A 25950-nucleotide genomic window follows, 5' to 3' on the forward strand; every position below is an offset into this window, starting at 1 on the left:
CAAGATATCTCGACGTAGTACTTCAAACTTTGTTAGTGCCAGCTCAGTTGACTCTGCTCATGCATTGACGCAGTTCCTTACTGCACAAGACTGGCTGACATCACACACACTCTCAGTGTAACAGCTGGCCGTACAAGATATCTCGACGTAGTACTTCAAACTTTGTTACTGCCAGCTGAGGTGACTCTGCTCATGCATTGAATTAATCTCTCACTGCACATGACCGACTGCTTTCACTATTCCATTGTAAGGTTCTTAGTCAAAAACTAGTAATTCATAAAACTGTGTCTGCGCCCAACAAACACGGATTATCTTCATTCAACTAAAATCAGGAGACATTTACATATGTGAAGATACGTAAATTGAGTAAAACTACATGAGTATGAAAGTTTAATCCGGTACTATTATGAACATAATATTTAATAGCAAATTAATTATATAAAATCCCAAGAGAGTATGAAAAATTTCATTTTCGTTTTTCATCTCGTTTTAATAAAATTTTCCTAAACCCTCTCTCTCTCTCTCTCTCTCTCTCTCTCTCTCTCTCTCTCTCTCTCTCTCTCTCTCTCTCTCTCTCTCTCTCTCTCTCTCTCTCTCTCTCTCTCTCTCTCTCTCTCTCTCTCTCTCTCTCTCTCTCTCTCTCTCTCTCTCTCTCTCTCTCTCTCTCTCTCTCTCTCTCTCTCTCTCTCTCTCTCACACACACACACACACACACACACACACACAAATATATATATATATATATATATATATAATATATAGGGGTACATGTAAATATGGTATATATTTCTTGATCCCTATTACTTTTAAGTCTAAAAAGTCCATAAAATACATAAATTTTAAGTATTTAAAAATATCTTCGATGTTCGATTCTAAAGAAGTTTTAAAAATGTCCATAAGGGTATATAAATTTTTGTTTAAAATGCAAACTAAGTTTTTTGTAATCAAATACAAATCTCTACTATTACCTTCTTACATATAAGTTGAATATTTTTGCCCTTTCAGTAAAATTTATAATAATAATATTAATAAGGAAACTGAATAAACAATCTTTTATTTATACATGTAAAGTTAATGCCACATGATAGATACATAAATACTAAATAAGTAAAGATTACTGTAAGTGTTTAACATAAATAAAAAACTTTAAGTTTCATGACACAGTTCTAATTATAATTTAGAGTGGATAACAGAATTGTTATGGAACCTTGCTATCGTTATTTGTTATATAAAAGTGAAATGTGGGTAAATGGTACCCGCATTACATGAACTTTATAGGAGATCAAGGAAAGGTATAAGGTGCAAAATCATTCTTAGTAACACAATAATTGGGTAGTAATTTGTTGTGCAAAATTAGACTAATCAAAATACAAAACATTGCAAAGTTACTTGACAATGCTAGAGATTTGATATTGATTTTTAAAGAGATCGTAAGCAATTACTGGGATTCCTGCCGAGTTTTGTCGGTTTACTTTTACTGTATATACAGTTGTACAGAAGGTTTCTACATTCGACATATGAAATGAATATTGGAACGACTCAACATATTTTGTATGGGTTAACGTAAAATATATCTATCCAATTTATGGAACCCTAATTCAATTTTCGTAAACTTGTATAACAGATATAAGCGGAGTGTCTGCAAGTCACATATCGATCTGAATTTAATACTGTCATTTAATTTAAAATTCCTAGAAAAACAATTCAATAAAAGATGCTTTGATTTGTATGTAGTAATAATATAAAATACATATGAAGTAAACATATTAGGCAAGCAACATTTTCCTGATATTCTAGCGCCTCGAATTCAGTGTCTACTTTAATTGGATCTATTTTTATTACCAAACCGTACGATTAATATATTGTAACTTTGAATTTACAACCCTTTAAATCTCGCATATTTGTAACAGGAAATAAAATTAAGTGATAGTCAGTAATCACAATACAAATCCCTCTCATAAATATACTTTCAAAATTGTGGCATTTTCTAGATTTTACTGGAAGTAAATAAAAAATACTATTTTATATTAGTTCTGTTTTTAATTGTCTTCCCTTTGTATTCCATTCTGTCTCATTTCTTGAGATAACTACTTCGGACCAACGATGATCATTGTTGGGTAGTAAGTACGGTACTTAAATTTCACTTACTTTCATTTTCGGGCAAATCTTAGATCTGCATACTGGAATTAGATAATTTTTTTAAAATTTAAAAGTAGTGTTGCGATAACATGTACATTTACAAGCATAAATAAATTAGGTTTTAACAAATATATAAATGATACATATTGACCAAACAATCTCCAATAACAAGCAAAAACACTAAAATCAATAAATTCCATTCAAAAATATCAACAAGCATATATATATATATATATATATATATATATATATATATATATATATATATATATATTAATAGATTTCACAATGACAAATGATTTAATCGTATTTTTTAAACTGAACACAATGTTGCAATTTAACTTGATGTGTACACACACAAAGCAGACTTCTCATTATAGTTTCCTTTGGTATTTCGGCATTTGCCACCCTTTAAAAGGATTTTTAAACTTTTTTACAAAAACCTTCGTTTAAAAAAGGCAGTTGGCAAGTAAAGTTTTCTTCCACTATATGGCACACATACTTTATTCATACTATCAGTCTATTACATATACCAAGTTTACTACTTATACTATCCAGATTTTAACAAGAAATAACTAACAAAAGCAGGGTAGATCATTGACAAGCTTAAATACAGTACATTAAGTTTTAACAAATATAAAAATAATACATATTGACCAAACAATCACCAATAACAAGCAAAAGCAATAAGATCAACATTTTATATATAATATAGAAAAGCATAGATATATTAATAGATTTCACAAAGCAATAAATATCAAAACGCAAACACTGATATTAACACCAATGAAAATAAGATTGCCAAATCATCAACAATTCATCGATTTTGCCTCCTATTATTACAATTTATTTTTTAGTCTACAAAATTGATCATAACACGTATTATAAATATTATAGAAACATTCAACCTTTAGATACATCATTAATTACATCAACAAATTCATAAACACGGAACCAAATTGCAGCAGAAAGCCTAACGCGAAGTTTATTGCAACCCAAACCCAATACTTTACAATATATATATATATATATATATATATATATTAGAACTAAGTTATATATTAGAGTTATATATTAGTTATATATATATATATATATATATATATATATATATATTTATATTATATATTATTATATGTTATATATTAGAACAATTATTTGTACTGGGAATATTAAAATAATACTTATTTAATTGGCATGATGATCAGTAATATTTGAATCTACTGCACTACCTCACAATATAAATGTATTGCTTTTGAGCTCCGAAACACTACATGATCCAAACAAGATACGTAATTTTCAGGAAGGTAACTGTACATAATTTATAAAATCATAAGAATAAAACAGATGTTCCAGAGCCTTTTTCTTTAAGAGTAAATATAATCATATCTCTAATTATTAGGGTTTTGTTATTTGTGATTGTCAATATATTTTAAAATCCATCTTTAAATTCAGAAAATGTATACTTGCTTGACCCATAAATGCCATATATTATTGATATTTCTATCCCAGTATCATTGCGTAGTGAAACAGTGACTAGGTTGTAGGAGCAAGTAAAAACATGAGATACGTAATTTAGAGTCTTCACCAATTCCAATTATTTATAGTTAACTTAGTATTATAATTATGAATTTAATTTTAAATGCCTGCAAAAAAATAATATTTCGTAAAAATACTTACATACACTCATTAAATTTAAATTAAATATATTTATGTCCGATTTTCTCTTGCAATAAATTATAATTAACCAGAAATAATAAAAATACATTACGTCCTCTTAATACAGTTTACAATATATTTAGGTTGCTTTCTTTCCTTTCTACATCCTCTTTACAGACTACAACTACGGTCCTTCTACTATGATCCCATTTAACTAACACTTTTCCCTCTCTGAACCTGACACACTGATAGTCTAAGTCTCTAAGTATTTTAATTTTATATAACAAGTTCTTTTTGCAGTCACTTAGATGGTCTCCAACAAAAACCTTAATCTGTCGTACATTATTCACAAAGCAGTAGACTTTAGGTGATCCCTATTTTCCTTAAACTTAGCCAACACTAAATTCTTTCCGATCGACAAACTGAACTACAATTGGTTATGTAACTATTTTATTCTTCACAGGAACTCTGTATCATGCTTGAATATCCTTAAGGAAATCTATGGGCTTCTGAATAATATTCGCAACCATATAAAGAACCCAGGCACTGTTTCCTCCTATAATTCTGGCACACTATCATTCTGAATATTATAATTTCTATTGTATTCACCAAAATGTTCAAGTCTCTGCATAAAATAAGACTTCTTTAGAGAGGGCTACATTATTTTAACAATTTCAGTAGAAGAATCTATATGATTGTATCATATGATTGTAGATGGTTGTATAATTTTGATGATATACAGTCTATAATTTGCAGATGAAGGTTTTAACATTTTCTTCATACTTATAAATTTTATTAGAAACAAATCCCAAATATTGCTTAAAATTGTTAATTTCATTTGATACATCGTTTGCGTGAATTAACTACCAACTGTTCTTAATAGTGCTTTCAATTTTTGTCAAATATTAGTCATTTAGCTTAGTGATAATATAGGGACGGCGGAGTTACCTGTCCCAACTGATAAAATATTTATACATTTTTATAACTAATACAAATCAGCATTTTATTTATATTTAATTACTGCTCCACGTTAATAAAAATCTTATATGTAATATTTCTCTGCTTTCAGTTCGAATTCAAAGTGTTAACCATTTCCATTGTGTAAGGTTCCACTTGACAGCGAAATGTTCGCGTGTGCGAGTGTTCCGTAGAAAAGCTTTTATCTTGAGAACGAGTGTCAAGCTTACTTTGTAATGTCTTCACATCAACCGCTGCTGTGTCTTTTACCATTTACTGAACAGAAACACGCTCATAAACTTAACTTTATAGAATTGCTTTGTTGTCAAGGTGAACTGTATTAACCGTATTTCAATTTATCTGCATTTAAACTTAGGAGTTTGCTAATATTAAATAGAACTAATACAATGTGTTTATTTTATTATGATTACTTTTATAATAAAAATAAGACCAGAAACTGTACATTATGTTTATTTTACATCATTAAGGTTTTATAAATGTTGTTGTTACTTTTATAAATGCTGTTTGTCACTCAAACTCTTAAGGAAAACTATAATAAATACTAATAAATAAAGATAACTATACAATATTTAGCATTATAAACGTTGTAATTAAATATCAATGTTGAACTGTAACCTTGATGATTTATAAATAAGCTACTCGCTACGGCTTCAGCCAATAGGGATTTTCAACAACTAGAATTGTTTCCTGTAGGATAATAAGAGGGTTCCCGACTTACATACATTTTAATACATTTCTTTACAGTATCGCGGTAAGGGTGAATAAGGTAAAATTTATAGGTTAGAATATTTAAGTAAATTGCAAGCTATGAAAAATAAAACCACAAGGCTGTTGTATATCAACTCCTTCCGTTTTAAAAGTGGTCATAGTTTGCGTACAAAACAAAATTAAATATAATTTGCGTGAAATTTCAAGTATTCATGTTCATGGTAGTTGTACAAACATGTGTTAAGCCCAATGACTGCAACCTTTGTCTCAAAAGCATTGCTTCTACCATTATATTTAGTTTAGGTCAAATCTATGCAAATATAAGGGTACGAAGATTTTTATTCGGAAAATGTATATGGTCCTTTAGGTATTCCCATTTGGTTCACTTGCTGTATATATCTATACTGAATTACCATAATTCATGGAATTTCCATGATAACTAATTGTCCTTAGTTGCATTATAAGGATCCCTAAAAGCAATAGTGGTTCAGCAGCTTCATATTGTTGGGTACAGATAGACTCACAGACTACTGTCGACAAAATCCTTTTCCGATTATATTAATTTCGTACAAATTATTTTTAAAATCAATGCATTCCTTAAAAGAGCAAAAAAGTGAGCTGAAACCATTTAATGCCTCAAAGCTCCATTCTGTAGGCCTAGTCTAGTCATTACATTCTGATTTGTTATTTGATTTTAAAATCATATTATCTATAGAAGAAAGAATAACGGTATACAAACATTTATAACCACTTGAAGTAAACTGTCCTAAACATTTTATGCCCATTTCGTAACTAGGCATAAATTATCACGACTGACCCTAAGATTGTGACTTTACACTTTGTACATAAGTGGAATATAAAAACGTATATAAATGCAATGAACAATTTATGTCAATTTTGTTTCATAAATAAACTGTTTTTCTGTGGGCTGATTTGACGATATCCAAATACTGTGTTTTATGCTAAATACTGTACATCCTGTGGAATGGTCAAAATATGTTTTCTCCTTTCTTTTATTCAGAAATTTTATCCTTGGACCTCTGAGAACATAAAAAATTAAATACAACTGAATACTGATTTCACTTGGATAAATATTTTGGATCATCAGTGGTTCCATATAATACTAGTGCTACTTTTAATTAAAATTCATTGATTACTAAGGTATCCAGGATTGTGTGGAAAATGGCTTTGACCCCGAGGCTCCACTCCTCTCTTTCAAATTTGCTCACGTATTATCTACGAATTACATTTGTTCCGTAAATCATTCAAACCATAATTTGTTAACCTACCCATCTAAAAGAGCTTATAGTATTAGTATGGAAAACGGTTTTACACTGTGGCTGTACCTTGGTTCGGATTGGCCTAAACAATTGGTTTAGTTGTTTACTAGCAGTATACCAATGGTAATTATTTTAAATATCCTTTAAGAATAGCGTTCATAATCGTGATGATCCATTGAGACTTGTTCTCATGTACACGGTCAATGTGACAGATACATTCGTATATCGGTGAAACATTTGAAGCCAAGTAGAACTTAAGGAAAATACATTTTGATACACTCTTATATTTACATTACTTACACCAAGTTATATTTCACACATCTATATGTTCACAATAAAGTAACGTAATTTAAAATGAATCGTTTTTACTTCATATTATGGTCAGTTTAGCAGTGGCATTTTCGTTTAATTAAACCTAATAAAAACTTTTTATTAAATACCTATTTTACTAACATACAACACAGCTCATAATGCGATGCATTCAAACTATAACAGTACAATAGCTTAAATGAATTTAAAATTTACGGAATACTCCAAATAAAAAAAAAACAATAATATTGCACCAATCTGAGTTAGAAAATTAACATTGACAATATAATATTTAAATTATCTTCGCTGATGATATCTAGAAAAGAACCAGTTATAACTACATTTTAAGAAAGAATTTAAAGGATAAGCATCTTTAAAAAAAAATTAAACGGTCAACCGTGCTTAATCTGTTTTTATTCTACTTACTGATTTCATAAAACATTATGAGAAAATCAAGATCAAGCAAGCAACTGATATACTATTAGGTTAAGCCCAAATATTAAAGTGAAAGGGATATTAATATATCTTCACGAAGGACATTTTCATCACTTTTACAAGTTTTTTAAACTTTTATTAAATTAAAATCTTAAGATTTAACACACATAGAACTATTTTAAATTATATAATAAATAAAGGACCTGTGTGATAAATGCAATGCGGAAAGATGTATTGCCTTATTACTAGCGTATAGTTTACCTACCATAAGTTTTACATTAATAAATCACATAATGTATCGATAAAAACGTCCGTTATAACCTAAACACAAGAGCAGTGCCTGCAGTAATCAGCATAATGAAAACTATGTTATATTTCAAACAAATAATAATAGTATGCTCGAGAAACTATATTATTAACCAATTACACCACAATTAAACAATAAATATTTTACGTTATATCTGAACAACATAATTATCCCCCTTCCAAAAGCTGCACGAAGGTGTTCAACTAACGTTTCTCCTCGTTTAAATTTCCACTCCAATAAACTTGTCAGTGTTGGAGAAATGCTTTCAGCATTCTCTTACATTACGTGGGATTGCGTGAAAATTGCTTTATGAATTGTTGTGAAGCACAGTTATTTTTTAATTCTTAATTATTATATGTTTCCGTTCTAAGCTAGTAACAAAATTATTCACTAAACATTTCATACTGAGATGTATTTTCATACAAATGTAATGACGATTTCATAATATCTAAACGTTTTATTTTGGTTTAATTTTGTAGTAATTTCTTACCCAAATATATTAAAATATTTGTCTTAGAGTTTAAATTGAAGAAGCACTGTTTTGAAGGCAATATTATTAAGATTGGTAAATAAAAACACGTTTTGCATATCTATGTTAGAAAGAAGGTTATATGTAAGTATTTCAATTATTTACTTATAATTCATGCAAAAATCATTCCTGATTCGGAAGTTCGTTGACTTATGTAGACAAAACAAGTGATGGAGATCCTCATTTTTGTTTTGGATGGTAGAAGCTGAAACAAGAATGCAAGGAAGTAAGCCAGTGACCTCTGTTCCTCTTCAAGGTGACTTTACAAAAGAATCGCGGCAATAGGCGACCCTGTGCTAAAACCAGCCTGAGTATTCTGCCTCTAAGAAACGCCGTCTTGAAGATGTCAGAGGTTTTCTTCCAGTAAAATATTTTCCTCGTACTTTTGTTTTGGAAAAAACTAAATTAAAAATTAGGTCACAAACTATTCACTAACTTTTAAATTTTACATATGGCGGTAACAAGAACACAAACATCATTTAAGCAAACTCTTCTATAGAAAATCGTACAAACTCCACACTGTACTCCTAAAATTTTATTTAAAGTACAAAATACACTTATGGTAATTAGTACTCGGATTTATAGGGAAGATTAAGTGTGAAAGAAGTATTAGAGTAATATACAAGAACATGATAACACTACAAAGGGTTACTATGTTCATGGTTAGCTTTTACAACATATAACGGTAGGTAAATAACAGTAAATATAATTAGGCAGATACTATTAATCTATAAATTGTTATAAAAAGTGGTATAAAGATAACAAAATTATATGTTGCAAGTAATTAAATTTAGAGAATAATTAAAAAATGAGACAATTCTGAATTCATACTTAAAAGTAAGAGATAAACCTTAAACTAAACTTAGGTAAAATCATACCATTGAGGCTACTTATAATAAAATATGGTATACTACGAACTACTTAAAACTGCAAACCTAATTATTTCCCAGTAAATAATTGCGGTCCCGACGCTCATCTTCACAGCACTGTTACGTGAGACGTTTTTACTTCCCTTTTTTTTTGAATTTAAATTTATCATATATCATTGTTCAAACGTCATTACTAAAATTTTTGTAATACACAGCTATATCGAAATTAATAAAAATCATGTTTTTTTAAAGTGTCTTTATAATCTAAAATTAACAAATTCACACACTACTCACACATCAACATGAAGTCTATGTTGCCACAAAGGCTTACGCGTCGGCCAAAAAGACACCACTATGGACGATGTGTTATGTATTATTCATTATTCTCAGTTACCATACCAGGCTTTGTAAGAATGCGCGATACAACTAAAAAAACTGTCTTGTTCTTAAAAGATAGCAGAACAGTCATGTTATATGACTGGTATGATCTTTTCCTCTGGTATAACAGTAAAGATATGAAGCTATAATAAACTCATGTTTAATCTCATAGGTAATGGTTTATTTATCTTTATTCGTTATTAATGACAACTAATGATAATATGATTGCTGTTATTGAGCAACAGCTCACTTTATCAAGTGGATTACAATTAGCTACTGTAGTGGTGTTAACACTGTTCCCTGACACATCATCAGTCAAGGTAATCCACCTTGAGCTTATACAAGTACAAGAGGCGTGGTGGAGCGAGCATTGTGGTACATTCATCAATAGCATGATTAATAGTTTCACAGTTCAGAACACAAATTACAATCAATTGACTACATTCTCTAATCCGATTAAGAGAACTATGGCAGAACTAGTTCTCTCAGAGAGCGATACAAAAAACGATATATCGATACTATTTTTAAGTTTTTAAATGAATGAATATATATAAAATCTTGTTTGTATTTTTAAGATTAATTATATATTATAATTAGTAAAAAACTAAAACATAATAAAGTACAGCAAACCACAAGCTGCTAGTAAATTTGTAAATTTGGCTTTTTCTTTAATAACTGGATTATTTGTTACATCATATACTCGTATAATATATAATTAATCTTTGAAAAAACTTAACCTAGATAAATATTGATTAGCTTACATTGAATATTTTGGAGCTTGGGAATTGATATTTATTTTGTCTGAATTGGTAATAAAAATACGAGGTGAGCAGAAAAGTAATGAGGGTGATATTTTATTTGAACAAATTTAATTTCTTTTTTACATATTGATTTTATTACCCTCAAAATACTTTCCCTGGTCAGCTATACAGGGTTTGAGATAAATCAACCATCCACTATCATTTAGTTTCATAGCCAAATGGAATAATGTACATTTATTCAAAATGTGTGTCAACAGAATTGGAGTCAAATAATTCGTTAAAACAAGTTCAGGCCCTTCCTATATCTCAATAAAATCAAAATTTGAACATGATATGTGTTGCCAATTACGGAATAGTTATTGTGCTACCAATAAACCACTATTAGGTGTATTCATATAAAACATGATGGTAAAATATATTTGGTTTTATATAATGTTGTATTCAGATCAGTAAAAATGTGTGGATATTGGGATTTTTGCAGATTTTGAGTTCCATGGAAACAAAACTGAAAAATACAATCACACAAAAGCTTTTCGTTAATATTATATTTAATTAGATGCAAGGGGACATACCCATACAGCTTTACTGTATTTGTAAACATTGTGGCACAGTTTACGACTTTAGGAATCTTATTAAAACATTTAGATTGATTCAGATATTTTATAAAAAACATTGCTTGTTGGACATAATGTGTTAGTACGGTTTTTAGGTATATTCAAGCCGATATTATAATATTTTATAGTAAATTTTAAAAATTATTTTAATAAATTTTCATTAGTATATTACTTCAAAATCTTATACAGTATATTACTTGTAAAGTATATTACTTTACATTTACCTTGAGTTATAATCCAAGTCAAGCAAACGCAGAGTAGATGTATGTTACTGAGGTGATTAGCTAGTGCCCTTTCACATATTCTTACGATGGGTGCTCCAGTCAGTAGAGGACAGGTCAATTAGCAATCGCCGCTCAGCTGTCTGCAGTAAACAGACGCCGTATATTAAAACTACTATATACGATTGAAACTATATTATGACAGATGAAATGTACTAGCTAAAGTACAGTTCATGCGGCAAAGGCAGTACTATATACAAAGGTCCTAATGATGCAAAAGTTTTGCGCAGTGCACGATATATTTACAAAACTAAATTCTCCCACCACGGCTTCGCTCGCATAATTTAAGTTTGGAAATCTCTTTGTTTGTACCGTTAGTTAGTTCCATTTTATATAATGCAACATTTCACAACCTAGTTAGCCAGTACAACTTAATATTATTTTTTATCCAATGTTCCGGAACTAAATTATCGACGGACTAACTACCTAATTGGCACGCGTATGAATATTTTATTGTGACCATTCGTAGCAGCCCAACTACGTGACCGATTTCACCTCGCGCGCTATGTCCGTAAGTAAAATTTATATTTTCGTATTATTAAATTAGCCCTTTGATGCCAAACATATAAAAATGAATGTAACGTAAAGTAAAGGTGTAAATAGTAAAGGAACTTACCCTTGAAGATCTTTTATTTGCTTGATTGAAATGGATACAAGTTGTGGCGTCGTCCTTCTGACGAGCACGTTGTCGTGATAAGTTTTTTGTCTCATTAACTGGCTAATACCGTCGCGAATTTGTTTTAGGCGAGCTCATGTATTATTTGAGTAGATGGCTACCACTTTCATAACTTCTACTCCTCTTCTAGTAATTACCGACTAGAAATAACCCTTCTTAGACTACAGCTTCAATGTCTCGTGCCAAGACGCCGACGCCCGGGTTGTGAGTCTACATATTGCGAAGGGAAGTAAAATCTTAAAGTTTTATAAAGTAAAATATCGTAGGCATAATTCCATAGAACATTGGATATTTTAGGCCCACCTATCAGATATACATTTTTAGTTCTTGTACTCTAATTGGCAGCAACGTGGCAAGGCATACATTTAATTTACCAACTAAAAGTGGTGCTTGTAAGTTTCATTAATTAAATTGAACTTATAAGTAAACTTTGCAATTCGATTATTTATTACTACGACCTCAGAAGTCACCACCCCCATGTGTTATCGTCATTCGTTACATGTTAATCAGTCACTATTTTATTCTATTTTGAAGATTATAGTTTTTAAATATATGATTGCCGAATATTGTTTTAACATTTTAATAGAACGTTAAATATATGATTACCAAATAAAAATAATACATTTAAATATTTAAGTTTACAATGAAATGTTCATATAATTAATATTTATTTGTTTTATTTCAGTCAACATTTTTACTTCCTACATCGTAATTCCTGCGAAGGTATTTCTGGAATAGCTGAGTTTGTTTTGTTCCGATCAAGATAATTTATACGTATATCTGAGGCATATTTGGTTCAAAAAAATGTTTATTTGAGGAATATTTATCTACTTCCGATTTGATGTAGAGTGCAAACTCCCAACTTGCGACTGTTCCTTTCGGTTCAAAGACCAACATTGATCTCTTACACATGGCAAGAAGGTTTCTAAAACAAATTAATAATACCTTTTTGATCATTCAACGATTGATGTGTAGAGTTTTGGGCATCCGAAATATAGCACAAAATTTCTACTTTATGTTTATACAAATCCTAATCCTTGTGAAGTAGTCAGACGTTAAAAACTAATTTTCTCTCTTCGAGGGAATAAGTATTTGTATGAGAAATAACTCTTCAGACGAACCTCAATGAGAGCAACAAACTATACACTAAAGAATAATAGGAGATTAAATCTGTGTCTCCACAGACGTTAATACTTTTTTTATTAATTACATTGACATATATTCTTAAATTATAATTGGTTTAACAAAACTAAAACACACATAAACTAAATCATGTACTAAATCACATCACTAAATGTTGACCCTACTTTTGGAGGACTCTGCCAATGGAGCTGTGTCCCATGGAAGTTGGCAAATAGCCGTAATTCCAGTTTACGATCAGCCTGTCCCTCTCACCTCGTTACCTCGGCCGAGTAAATCTGTCTGCAGAACCTATCCAACAGAATATTTTAGGCCCCTATTTACACTTATAAAATCTGTGTTGTTTCTATTTTTTATGGTTGTTAAAAAATATATATAGTTAATCTTATGAAATTTAAATATTTGATCGCAATCTATGTTTTATTTTCTACAGATTTGTTGACAATTTCTCATTTATAATTTTAGTAAACAATACTTCATTTTAATTTGCTTAGTAATTTATTTTAGTACGTTAGTGTGTTAAAGTTTGACTGGAAGGATAGGCCAGTCAATATTTGTATTGGTATGTTGTATTTCGTTCACAATTTATTTACAACTGTTAACTTTTAAGGTATCTTATCTTCCGAGTAATTAATTAGTAATTAAACTAGAAATAATACCGCATCTGCAACGTTAATTTAGTTTTAAACACAAAGTGAATTGTTATTTTTACTATATATTAGTTCGTTTTGTTTATTTATCAATACAATTTAAAGTAGGGAAAACTGTATTTCCGCCAAAAACTTGAAATTGGTACATCTCATCCAGAAAAAATTGCTTCACTATCTGTCATTTTGTTTCTGCATTAGTCCAATTTCTTGATTTACTACTTACCATTTGGCCAATTGGCAATGCACAGAATGCTATCGAAGAGCAATTTGCTAGGATCGATCTTGACTCAACAGTTGTGTCTACTCATGTATACATTTGCGTATACCCCTTCTACATGTACTTAGACTTGCATTTAAGAAAATTTTTGAAATGTTCTAAACAAATGACAGACTAACATTGAGTGACCTAAATCAATATTAGAGGATTTGTTGCCTTTTAGTGTAGAGTTTGATGTATTTCAAGCAATTTGGTGCCGGCAACGACCCTTTGAAGGCAACCTGGAATATAATCACAAATTTTTATTTATAACCTTCACCATCTAAACATGACATTATTGAATTTAAATTCAACAGGATTATCACATACGATATTCAAACAATTTCTATACTTTTAAATACTAACTTTGTCACCAAATTGGCTACATTAAAATCTAAATCCATTTATTTTAAACAGGCCAGTATTACCACTGTTGAATCTAAATATTTAAATTTTCCAATTATGTATTTCTTTCAATTTTACTTCCACAAAAATCAGTTATGTGAATCTCTGAATGCGTTCAGCTCTCTATAAAGAGTATTACAACTTATTTTTGTTTGTTTTCCTCACTAGCCACACAATATGCTTTTGAGCGATCTCGTTACTTGCCTGTTATGTTCAAATTCTCAAACACACAAGAAGTTTTGCCCACAGCTTTAGAGAATAATAACTTATCCTAACCCTAAAGAAGTGAAATTTTAATCTATAATAGGTTGAAGCTAATTACTCAAATAAAAAAATATTATATGGTACTCATCTTTATATCGTAAAACTAATGTGCATTATTGCAAACAGTACATTACTTGGGCTCATTACTGTACTGTATTACTTTCTTGAAAACCAATAATATGATATGTTCATCTAAATTCGGATTCTATCATAATCACTCCAGAATTTCAGGTGTTTCTGTATTTCTTTGCAAAGCAGTGACTTCTGTTAAGTCAAAGTAAGAACATTTTTACTCTCTTTACCGATTTCATTTATATTTTTGAAGTTATCGTCCACATGACTCTCAGAGCGGCTTAAGGTGTAATATTTGAGTCTAGGTAGAGATATAGCTTAGTCAGAACCAACAGCTTTAAAATAATAAATTTTTATTCATTTTTTTACATAATACAGTGTACTTACATACACTGATAGCTGCTTTTTATAACTGGAAATACCAAAAGGAACATAAGTTGTTAAGACTACATAAACATATATATATATATATATATATGTGTGTGTGTGTGTGTGTGTGTGTGTGTGTGTGTGTGTGTGTGTGTGTGTGTGTGTGTGTGTGTGTGTGTGTGTGTGTGTGTGTGTGTGTGTGTGTAATTTACTTTGTTGTATAAGCGTGTGGGACAATGGTGTTAGAATAAGTATTTCAGAGCATCAACTAATAAATTGAAGATAAATGTTTCCTTAACAGCAAAAAAGGCAATGGCCAATGCTGAAGAAAAAGGAATCCATGCAGAAGATGGAAATCAGAGACCGGAAGTACGGGCAGTGGAGCGAGGGAGAGCACAGACCGGAAACTGCTCAGTATTGTAGGTAATCACCCGCACTGTTATCGATTGCATTTTGCTGCATTGTTTGGTTCTTATTGTAGTTGTTTTTCCCTTGCATATGCCATAAAACACGATCAAAATAACTTCCGCCATATTATATTGTTATTTATGTTACGCCATTCAAATTCAATGAATGTTTCTCAATACCACGAGTGAATCGTAATAAATTTCTTACTTACAAACTAATTTTAAATGGTTTGAAATACATTAAATTATAGTTTAGAAATATGAAATAATTCTATTTACTTAGGATATATTTACAAAATGATTAAATTAACTTCACGCAGTATTTACATGAAATTTTAGCAACGGAAGTTTTTTACCTCAATTCTCATGTTTAAAAAGGTTATTTAGTTCTTTAAGTGCTGTAAGGAATAATACATAATTGAAAGAATTTTTATTGTAATCTTATTTTTTAGTTTAGAATTCTGCATTTTTATACATATTTAGGAAATTGCAAGTAAATTAATATAAAGGATGCGCTAGAGCAACATGAATTGTAATTACTACTCTGAAAAGGTTACATAAAAAATTAATTATTAACATTCAGAGTGTAATTTATCAAGATCAACTAAGGTATAGATTATTTGTTCGGTAATTGTTTGTATGGGTTCGTTCTCTTTACAATCACTATCGATCGTTGTTCTTGAGGAGAAAAGATATAAAGCTGTAAAATTAATAATGAATGCAAATCAGCACAATAATCTCTCTGAATATTAATTGCACTTGATCTGGTCAGTATATCTATTAAATTATTTATGTTTTGTAAAGTGTATACACAGCAAGCCAATATCTGTACTTTAATAACTATATCAATAAAAGTAAAATAATATATAAGTACACAATTTTTATGATACTCAGAAATGAACATAATTAGTAGTATTTATGATTTTTATTAATAAAACCTAAACAATGAAAGTAATTATATTTATTTCCAATTTAATTAGGAGTCTAGAAACTGAAATACAAACTTATTTTGTTTTCTGAATGGCCTTTAGAGAAATATTACTTTCAATAATGGTGAAAAATTATTGTTTCTATTAATTGTTTTAAGTATCCCTTAAATAAAATTTATTAATTTAGATATATTATTCTTTTAGGGATATCAAGGAAACCTAGAGATATAAAGCTTAACTACAAGGCCGCACAACAAATTGTTTGAAGTTAGAAAAGTAAATTACATTTTTGTTCCCCTTCAAGTCTGCCAGAAGCTTGATCACTGCTAAAATTTTATATACAGAATGTTTTAAGTTACCAACATTTTCCGGGTACAGACAACCCTCCAGTCGTTAAAAACCCTCCATCTACGCGACCCCTGAGTTATTGGTACCCTTCACTTAAAACCATCCACTTATAGTCCACCCTTCAGCTACTTTGAGTGAAGCTCATTTCCAAGTTACTAAAACCTCTCACATAGTGTCTATTCACTTGCTAAGGACGAAATAAAGTCAATGGCAGTCAATCATACATGTCGTTTTTGATACAATTATAATCTTCGTGCACCCATAGTTTAACAGTACGAATATCTTCCAGTTCATGTACTCTCCCGTGGCCCTCCTACTACAAACTACAAGCAACTACATATATTGGCACCTACCAGTTTCTAGCAACACTAAATTCGTAATAACCTTACTCAGTTGCATAAATTATAAAATTTGAATTTACTATATCTAGTTGAGCTAGAATTAATCATCACATCGTTTTATGTAATTTTAAATTATTATAACAATCATTAGCGTCAAAATAATAAAATTAATTGTAATAAATCTTGCCACGCTTATAGTTAAATTTATAAATGATAATATTTTAATAGCTTGTCACCTATTCTATACAAAAAGTCCAGTACATTTAAAGTGATAAGTTGTTTAGTTATTATTGATTTTGGTATTGCTCGACCGAGATTTTTTCAATGGAAACTTTACCTTGGTATATAAAACCTGGCAGGTAATCTGCTTTCCAATTAGTTGCAATGTCAATCAAAAGCTGTCGTCATTTTTGTATCCGTTCAACTCTATAAATTCAGTAAAACTTAACGAACTGAACAAAATGTTCTCCTGTTATGGTAGAATAATATACTGCGTAACATACGACTGTCTAATACCGTCTAATATAATCGAACCATTACCAGTGCTCGTTACAGATAACTTATTATTCTTATTTATTTACAGTAAATACGTAGTTATTTCCAACCTTAATGTCTCGTACTTGACAACTTGAGCTGTGTTCACGCAAACAAGCATATCTAAGCTCAGGAGAAGCTTCTGAGGAATACGTCTTCGGGATTGGCATGTTTAATTTCAGATTGCTGCAATGAACAAAATATATCAAGAAATGTAGACGCGTTAAACTTATCATGCCTATCTCTTGTTTAATCATTTACATCTTTAAACTTTAATTTGATTAAATATTATTCAAATTTTATTTATGTTTTTCCATTTATAGAAAAATCTCCGTTTTTGGAATTTAATAAATTAGACACGAACCAAATTATAGCAATACAATATATTTTAATTTGTATCCGAAAGTTCTTGTTGTTTCAGTTTTAGCTCACATATTACTATACAAAATTAATATTGTAATATAGTAATTTCGTTTTACGAAAATAATTAAATGGTAAACGTAGTATTAAATGAACGGGCAGAACATAACGTACAGTAAAAACGTATAGTAAAAAGAGCTCTTCATTTGAATAAGAAACGCCAATGTACCACGTTTCAAGTCTCTAGGACCTTTCTATCACGATTTATGGCATAGAATGGCAGGCGGGTAAATCCGGACTGCCCTTGGACCTGCTTTCTTTGAAATTATAAGGTTTCTTTCATGATTAATCTATTCTAGGTTCAAAAAGAATATATATTCTAGTTAAGTAGATAGTAATATGGAGTTCCTGGCGCATAATTCCGTTGTTTTCAAGCACACTTTACATTCCAAGCAGATTTTTTACTCATTTTTAATAAATTTACTGGTTTTTTTATGTTTATCATCCTTTCAACAGTAATTTAGATTGATTTTTTGGTCTATTTGAAAGTGTGGTTAACAGATTTTTTGTTGTATTATTTATGGTTATTTGAATAGTAATTTAATTGATTTACTGTCGGCTCCTAAAAGTGCGCCAGAAACCCTATATTACCCTACTTAGTTACATAAAAATTTAAATTGTTTATATATGCGACGTAAAATATGAGGTAAATAGCCAATCAACAGAGAAAAAATAGTTTCTGGTTGATTGTTTGTTCGATAACGTTAAACAATGGGTACTGGGTTTTGGAGCTTTTTGATCAAACTGCATTCTTTAATATCTGAAACTTGGAAACTTGTTGATAACTATTAACACCGAATTTCAGTACAATAGTACTGTTCTCCCCTACACTAATGAATTCAGTGTCAAATAGTAAATAGTGATTTGTCTGCCTGAGCAATAAATATTTCGACACGTTCCATCGGTCCCTCGATACTCCATTTTATTGATTTAATTTGTTATTTACGCTTCAGTAAAGTCAGTAAACAAGATTGAAAAAGTGCCGTAGACAAACAACAGCATCAAAAAAGAGGTTAAAAGACCACTACGGGAAGGAAAAAAATGCTGAACATCATACTTACGAAGCTGGATTGTACAAAAGTATGATGTTTTCATTTGGTAATAACATAGAATTTAAAAATATTTGTACAAAACTAAAAATCCTTATTTAGGTACATTATTTTATAAAACCATTAAAATGGTAGCATGTTAATGAACTTTAAAATTATTTAAGTGAAATGTAACTGCCCATTGATCTAAACACAGCAGTATTGATAATTCCTTTTTGGATTTGTGCTGCATCACTTGGTTTTCACGAAAACTGACAAATTCACAAATAAACTTTCAAAGTATATAACACATCATTATATATTTAAATACTTTTTTTAAAGTAATAAAATGTATTCAGATACATATGTAGCTACAAAAAGATTTTATTAGAAATAAAAAAAATCACCCTTTGCAAGTTTTATTTTTGCTATGTATATTTCTGCTTCGTAGAATCAACCTTCAGTTACTGAAGGTTAAGGTAAATAAATGTATTAGATAAATATCTTTTAAACCACATATACAACAAATACATTTAATAAAGATAATTGTTTACAATGTATGTCACATATTGCATCTGACAAAGAATATTAACAATTTATGGTTTACAAATTAAAATACAGTAAATTAATATGCTCTAATTTATAAAAATTTTATTTGGTCGAAATTTTATATGTTTTTATGTGGTTTTTCAATAATATATCAATCATGGTTTGCTTTTATCTATTATTTTGAAGCAACATATTTAATAGTTTTTAATTCTTTGTCAAACATTTCAGTTTTCATAGGAATTGTGAGTGATCTGTAAATTATTAATTAGAATACAGCCATTTTTTTGTGTAGTGGATGATTTTAAGGGTAAGGGATGACTAAATTTTTGCATGTAGGTTCTCGGTAAATTTTAAAATTGTGCTTTTTATTTTGGTGATAGGCAAGGAACTTTATTGCACCATTTTCTTTAAAATTTACGTGTACAAATTTGATTAGGATGGATTTTGTTTAAATTTGTTCAAAAAATTCAATTTGTTTTTCATTTCCTTTCAATAGACAAATTATGTTATCAACATACCGGTAATAATAAACTAATAGGTACAGTTAAATGCTTTTTTTAACACTTAATATAAATTTTGTTAAGGAATAGTCCAGACAGTGGTGATGCCATTGGTAGTACTTTCATGTTAGATACAGTAATTGTTGTTAAACGTAAAGTAATTATATCTTTTGCGAGTTCAAGTATTTCTTTGATTTTATGTATATTTTTAACGTTATATTCTGTTATAATGTGATACATTATTTTTAATTATATGTATAGTTTCTTGTAGTTAAAGAAATCTGTCAGTTTGGTTCTATTATTTGTTTACCTTATAAATTTATCTTAATCTACAGGCCTAAAAGATGGATTCTTCGAGTCCAAAATGTACATAGTAGAAATAAAAACTGTGAACATTTTAAAAGGTGTAATCTTTTTACTTATTCGGATACCTTTCATGTTTGAAGAGATATGGGTATTGGACAGCGTGTAACTTAACATAGACAAGACAGGGCTATCCAACTCCCCTACTTGGTGGAGGTTCCCTCAATGTAAAATTCCAGCCAACAATGTGGGTTGACTCCTTTGTCAGCAATAAGAGTCCTTGTGTGTAGTGTCTCTGTTGTTCCCTGTTCAGAGAAGAAGAATACTACAGTCTTTTGTTAAACTTCCAAGTACAAAATCCCTGGCTTAGTAAATACTATTGTTATATGAATGCTTTAACATTTATGTAATCACCATATAATACTCTTATATTTACTTGTTCTGTAAGTATGATGCAAGATAAATATTTAAAATATATACAAAAAAATTAAACAACTGCAATATAATTAGTAAATACGTATGTTAAATATCTAGTCTAATATATTATCTTAAATACGATTTAAGGACAGTAGCAGGAGGTGGCTTGATGAACACCACCTGCAGAACTAAATCGTTTACCCCCTCACACACCCTACTGTCTGGGGACTGACAATCACGGTAATAACGTTACCTAAACACAACTATTAATTTATTGTTTGTTTGGAACTTGGACATGTGAATATTACGCCTATTAAGTAAGAAAAGACTGATTAATACGTTATATGCACCAAGTGTTGTTAACCAGACCAAATTTATTTAAAGTTTATCTTAACGAAATACACAAGATTAGCACACTATTACAATTAAAAAACTTGTAATATTTTATTTTAATTTATATATATATATTTATAATATTAAGTAGATTCACTAGTTTTTTACTTTACTTTTAAAATATTCTCCCCTTAATTAAAAATAAAGTAAAAAGTCATAGTTGTAGTGGCAATTGAGTCCTGAGGCTTGGGAGTCAGGGATAGCGGGAAATTGATGCATTCCCATTGTATCCATGAGGCTGGTAAAGCACAGTTGCCAGAAAAGTAAATATATTTTCATTGTACTCTGGTTACTTTGAGAGTATTACCGACAGTGGTCATGCACTTTCAATGAACTTTTGAGACGTAAACAGCAGATTTGAGAGTAAAGTGTATATATTACTGAAATATCAATATGTGGTACAACAGTCTGGACATATTGATGCATTCCCATTGTATCCATGAGGCTGGTAAAGCACAGTTGCCAGAAAAGTAAATATATGCTCATTGTACTCTGGTTACTTTGAGAGTATTACCGACAGTGGTCATGCACTTTCAATGAACTTTTGAGACGTAAACAGCAGATTTGAGAGTAAAGTGGATATATTACTGAAATATCAATATGTGGTACAACAGTCTGGACATATTGATGCATTCCCATTGTATCCATGAGGCTGGTAAAGCACAGTTGCCAGAAAAGTAAATATATTCTCATTGTACTCTGGTTACTTTGAGAGTATTACCGACAGTGGTCATGCACTTTTCAATGAACTTTTGAGACGTAAACAGCAGATTTGAGAGTAAAGTGGATATATTACTGAAATATCAATATGTGGTACAACAGTCTGGACATATTGATGCATTCCCATTGTATCCATGAGGCTGGTAAAGCACAGTTGCCAGAAAAGTAAATATATGCTCATTGTACTCTGGTTACTTTGAGAGTATTACCGACAGTGGTCATGCACTTTCAATGAACTTTTGAGACGTAAACAGCAGATTTGAGAGTAAAGTGGATATATTACTGAAATATCAATATGTGGTACAACAGTCTGGACATATTGATGCATTCCCATTGTATCCATGAGGCTGGTAAAGCACAGTTGCCAGAAAAGTAAATATATGCTCATTGTACTCTGGTTACTTTGAGAGTATTACCGACAGTGGTCATGCACTTTCAATGAACTTTTGAGACGTAAACAGCAGATTTGAGAGTAAAGTGGATATATTACTGAAATATCAATATGTGGTACAACAGTCTGGACATATTGATGCATTCCCATTGTATCCATGAGGCTGGTAAAGCACAGTTGCCAGAAAAGTAAATATATGCTCATTGTACTCTGGTTACTTTGAGAGTATTACCGACAGTGGTCATGCACTTTCAATGAACTTTTGAGACGTAAACAGCAGATTTGAGAGTAAAGTGGATATATTACTGAGATATCATTATGTGTTACAACAGTCTGGACATATTGATGCATTTCTAAAATATACTGAAGCTATGGCAGAATGCCTGTAATATGCTGTTTTGAGATTTTCGTACCTATTATATTCCTAATGTACATTATATTAAATTCAAATAAAACTCAAATGTTAAATTTTTATATACTCTTTAAAAAATTTTGTGCCTAACAAGAAACCAAGAAGTAGGAGTATTAGTGATTAGACGAGAGGGACGTTTTAAGGGCTTAGACTTAAACATAACATCACACCCTCAGTGTAACAGCTGATTGTAAAATACTAACCAACAAATTAACATATCTTTACAGCCAATTTACACAAATTAGCAAGTTTAAATTATGGTTTTAGACTATTCAATCCAAGTAATGAATTTTTTATTTATAAATATAATTATATTTAGACTTCATATCAGTAATATCATTATAAATAAATTATAGAAGGTATACATGATATTAAAGCAAATATTGATATACTGGCCCCTATCATGTGGACTACCATGCCAGTGTTGCCAACCTCAATGAGGTATAATCAGTCAAACATAATCCACCAAGCCGTATAAACCATGTGCTGTAAGATTAGAGTGTGTGACGCTTTCAGTTCACACATATACCTGCAATATATTAGGTTTCATAGTTAATTTTTGTACTTTAAACAAATAGAAAATATAGTAAAAACTAATAGATGTGACGAATAATCTCTGGATGTGTGAATATGGCCATTTAATGCTAGAATAAACGTACGCTCTGCTGAAATATGCCCTGCAAATTCTGTTGTTTCCCTTTTTAGATTGAGTTATACTCAAATGTCCTATATGTTCAGGGTAATGTAACATAATTTTTATATTAAAATATTTTAGTGCAAAACATATATTTTCCCAGAAGCACTACCCAGGCTTTGTTTTCATAAGCTGTACATAAATAAACAATGAGTCCTATGAAGAGAATATCTTGGGTATTTACGCAAAAATATTGACAATTATGGCAATTAAAAGGATGGAACTTATCAAGTGTCCTTAACTAGTGTTTATATTTAACTAAATATACAATTATTTGTTTATCAATTGAATATCTCTTTGGAATTATACATTTTACTACAAACAAATAACTATTTTATTTTAAATTATTTTATAGACTCTTTTTAAAAACGTTTCCGTTTTTTTTGAAGTATATAAATTAATTTCAATAATTCATGTAATGAGGTAGCAATAAAAAGTAAACCAAGTTATAATGTACGTGAAACAGTTCAGGAAATGGAGTTCCACATAAGCAAACTTAAATGTATAAAGTATTCTCAACGGAAGCTGCTTACCAAAGTTGCAAAACACGTTCACTGCTACTTGTGACGTATCATTTACGAAGAAGTTTTTAATGCGGACTTCACCGGCTTCCTTTAGTATAAAGTTATATTGGAACGCAAATATTAGTTGTGATCGTTCAAAAAAATTTTTATTTGTTAGAAATCATTTCTTTCATTAAAGAAGCCTTACTCTATTATTAATATATATATATAATATATATATATATATATAATTATATATATATTATATATATATATATTTATATATATTAATTATTTATTATATATATATTAATTATTTATATATATATATATACGAGATATATATATATATATAAATAATTTTTTACGTTTTATAATGAGCGTCAAACTAAAAAATTTGAAACATTTTTAATACGCCACAATTAACATTAATGGTTTCAGTGAGTGTTACTATAATTAGTTATCAATAAGTTAATGCACGTAATCGCTATTACATACCCAAGAATATTTAATATGAATGCATAATTTACATAAATTACGAAATTCTCTACATTTAGCGTTATAGCCATTGAAAGCTATATACTTATAATCGGATGTAGCTCTATTATGATGTTGATCGAGAAACGTAAGTCCCACGGATCGCTATGTAATTTGGTTGAACAACTTAGTTGGTCAGTAGATAAAAGGGCTGTTTGTCTGTATGTATGTACGTGTGACTACCTATGATAGAAAGGTCACAGAGACTTAAAATTTTATACGCAGGTTTCTCTTGATCGAAGGATAAACCTATTGATTTCAGAGAAACCCGTCCGATTGTACGTCCATCAGAGCCATAACTGTTTTTTTATTATGTGAATGTTGAGTTTAGCTCCATTCCACCTTCCAGTTAATGTAGCGTCTGAAATCTGTTGCACTATTATTTATTGTTTTAGTTTACCTTGTATTCAACGGTCTTATGTTCCTTTTTATACATTCCTTAATTTCAGTATAACGTAATCAAAACCTTTCACACAAAACAAAACTAACTTTCTTATTGTTATACAATTCATTCTGACTTGACATAAAACAATGTGAATGAAATTGTTGCGCTGAGCTTGTAACAAAAGGTGCCGAGGGAAATCACAACTGTAATCATGTCTGCAGTGACACAACACCTGCTCCCCGGGCATCATGTAACGATTGTGATGTATTGTAATAACCTGATATTAACATTATTAAATAATAAAGTTTTAATTAATTTACTAATAATTGCCTGATCCTATATACATTATTAAAATACAACACTTTAACTTTGGGTGATATTTCATAATGTCTAAACTGGGGAGCAATTGAATACGTTAATAACATTCTACAAGTACGAGTACTTTGGCATCTGCCCACTTCATAGCCAATCCTGGCCTTCTTATTACTCGCCTTGAACATTGCAAAGTTCTTATATTAATTAATATCGTCTTTAATCCTGTTTTATATTAAATTGATATTTTTATTTCAACAAGAGGTCATTTTGAACGGAATATGTCTTATAGTACGGTCCAAAATAAAAGAATGTGTGTTTTTATCTTTGGTGCATCTATTTTGAACATTGATTGGAGATCCATCAATGAAAAAGTACAGCCAACAGTATAGATGGACTCCGATGTCAACAATAAGTGTCCTTGTGTGCAGTATCTCGCCTGGTTTTTCAATGTTCAACGCAGAAAGAGTACCACAGCCTTTTATAGAACTTTATACTACGTAAAGTTTGGCTTATAAAATCCACTCAATGCTGTACTTTTAATTAATAGTTTTAAAATTATAACATACTTACATACGTTTCAATATACTTTTATAACTTCTCTGTAACTATACAGAAACATCATATTTATTTAACCAATTTAAATAGAACTGAAAATGCATCAGTTTAACTACTATTAAGGACAGTAGCAGGAGGTGGCTTGATGAACACCGCCTGCAGTGCTAGAATGTTTACCCCATCACACCGG

Source organism: Homalodisca vitripennis, chromosome 3 (assembly GCF_021130785.1).
Source record: "Homalodisca vitripennis isolate AUS2020 chromosome 3, UT_GWSS_2.1, whole genome shotgun sequence".
NCBI lineage: Eukaryota > Metazoa > Arthropoda > Insecta > Hemiptera > Cicadellidae > Homalodisca > Homalodisca vitripennis.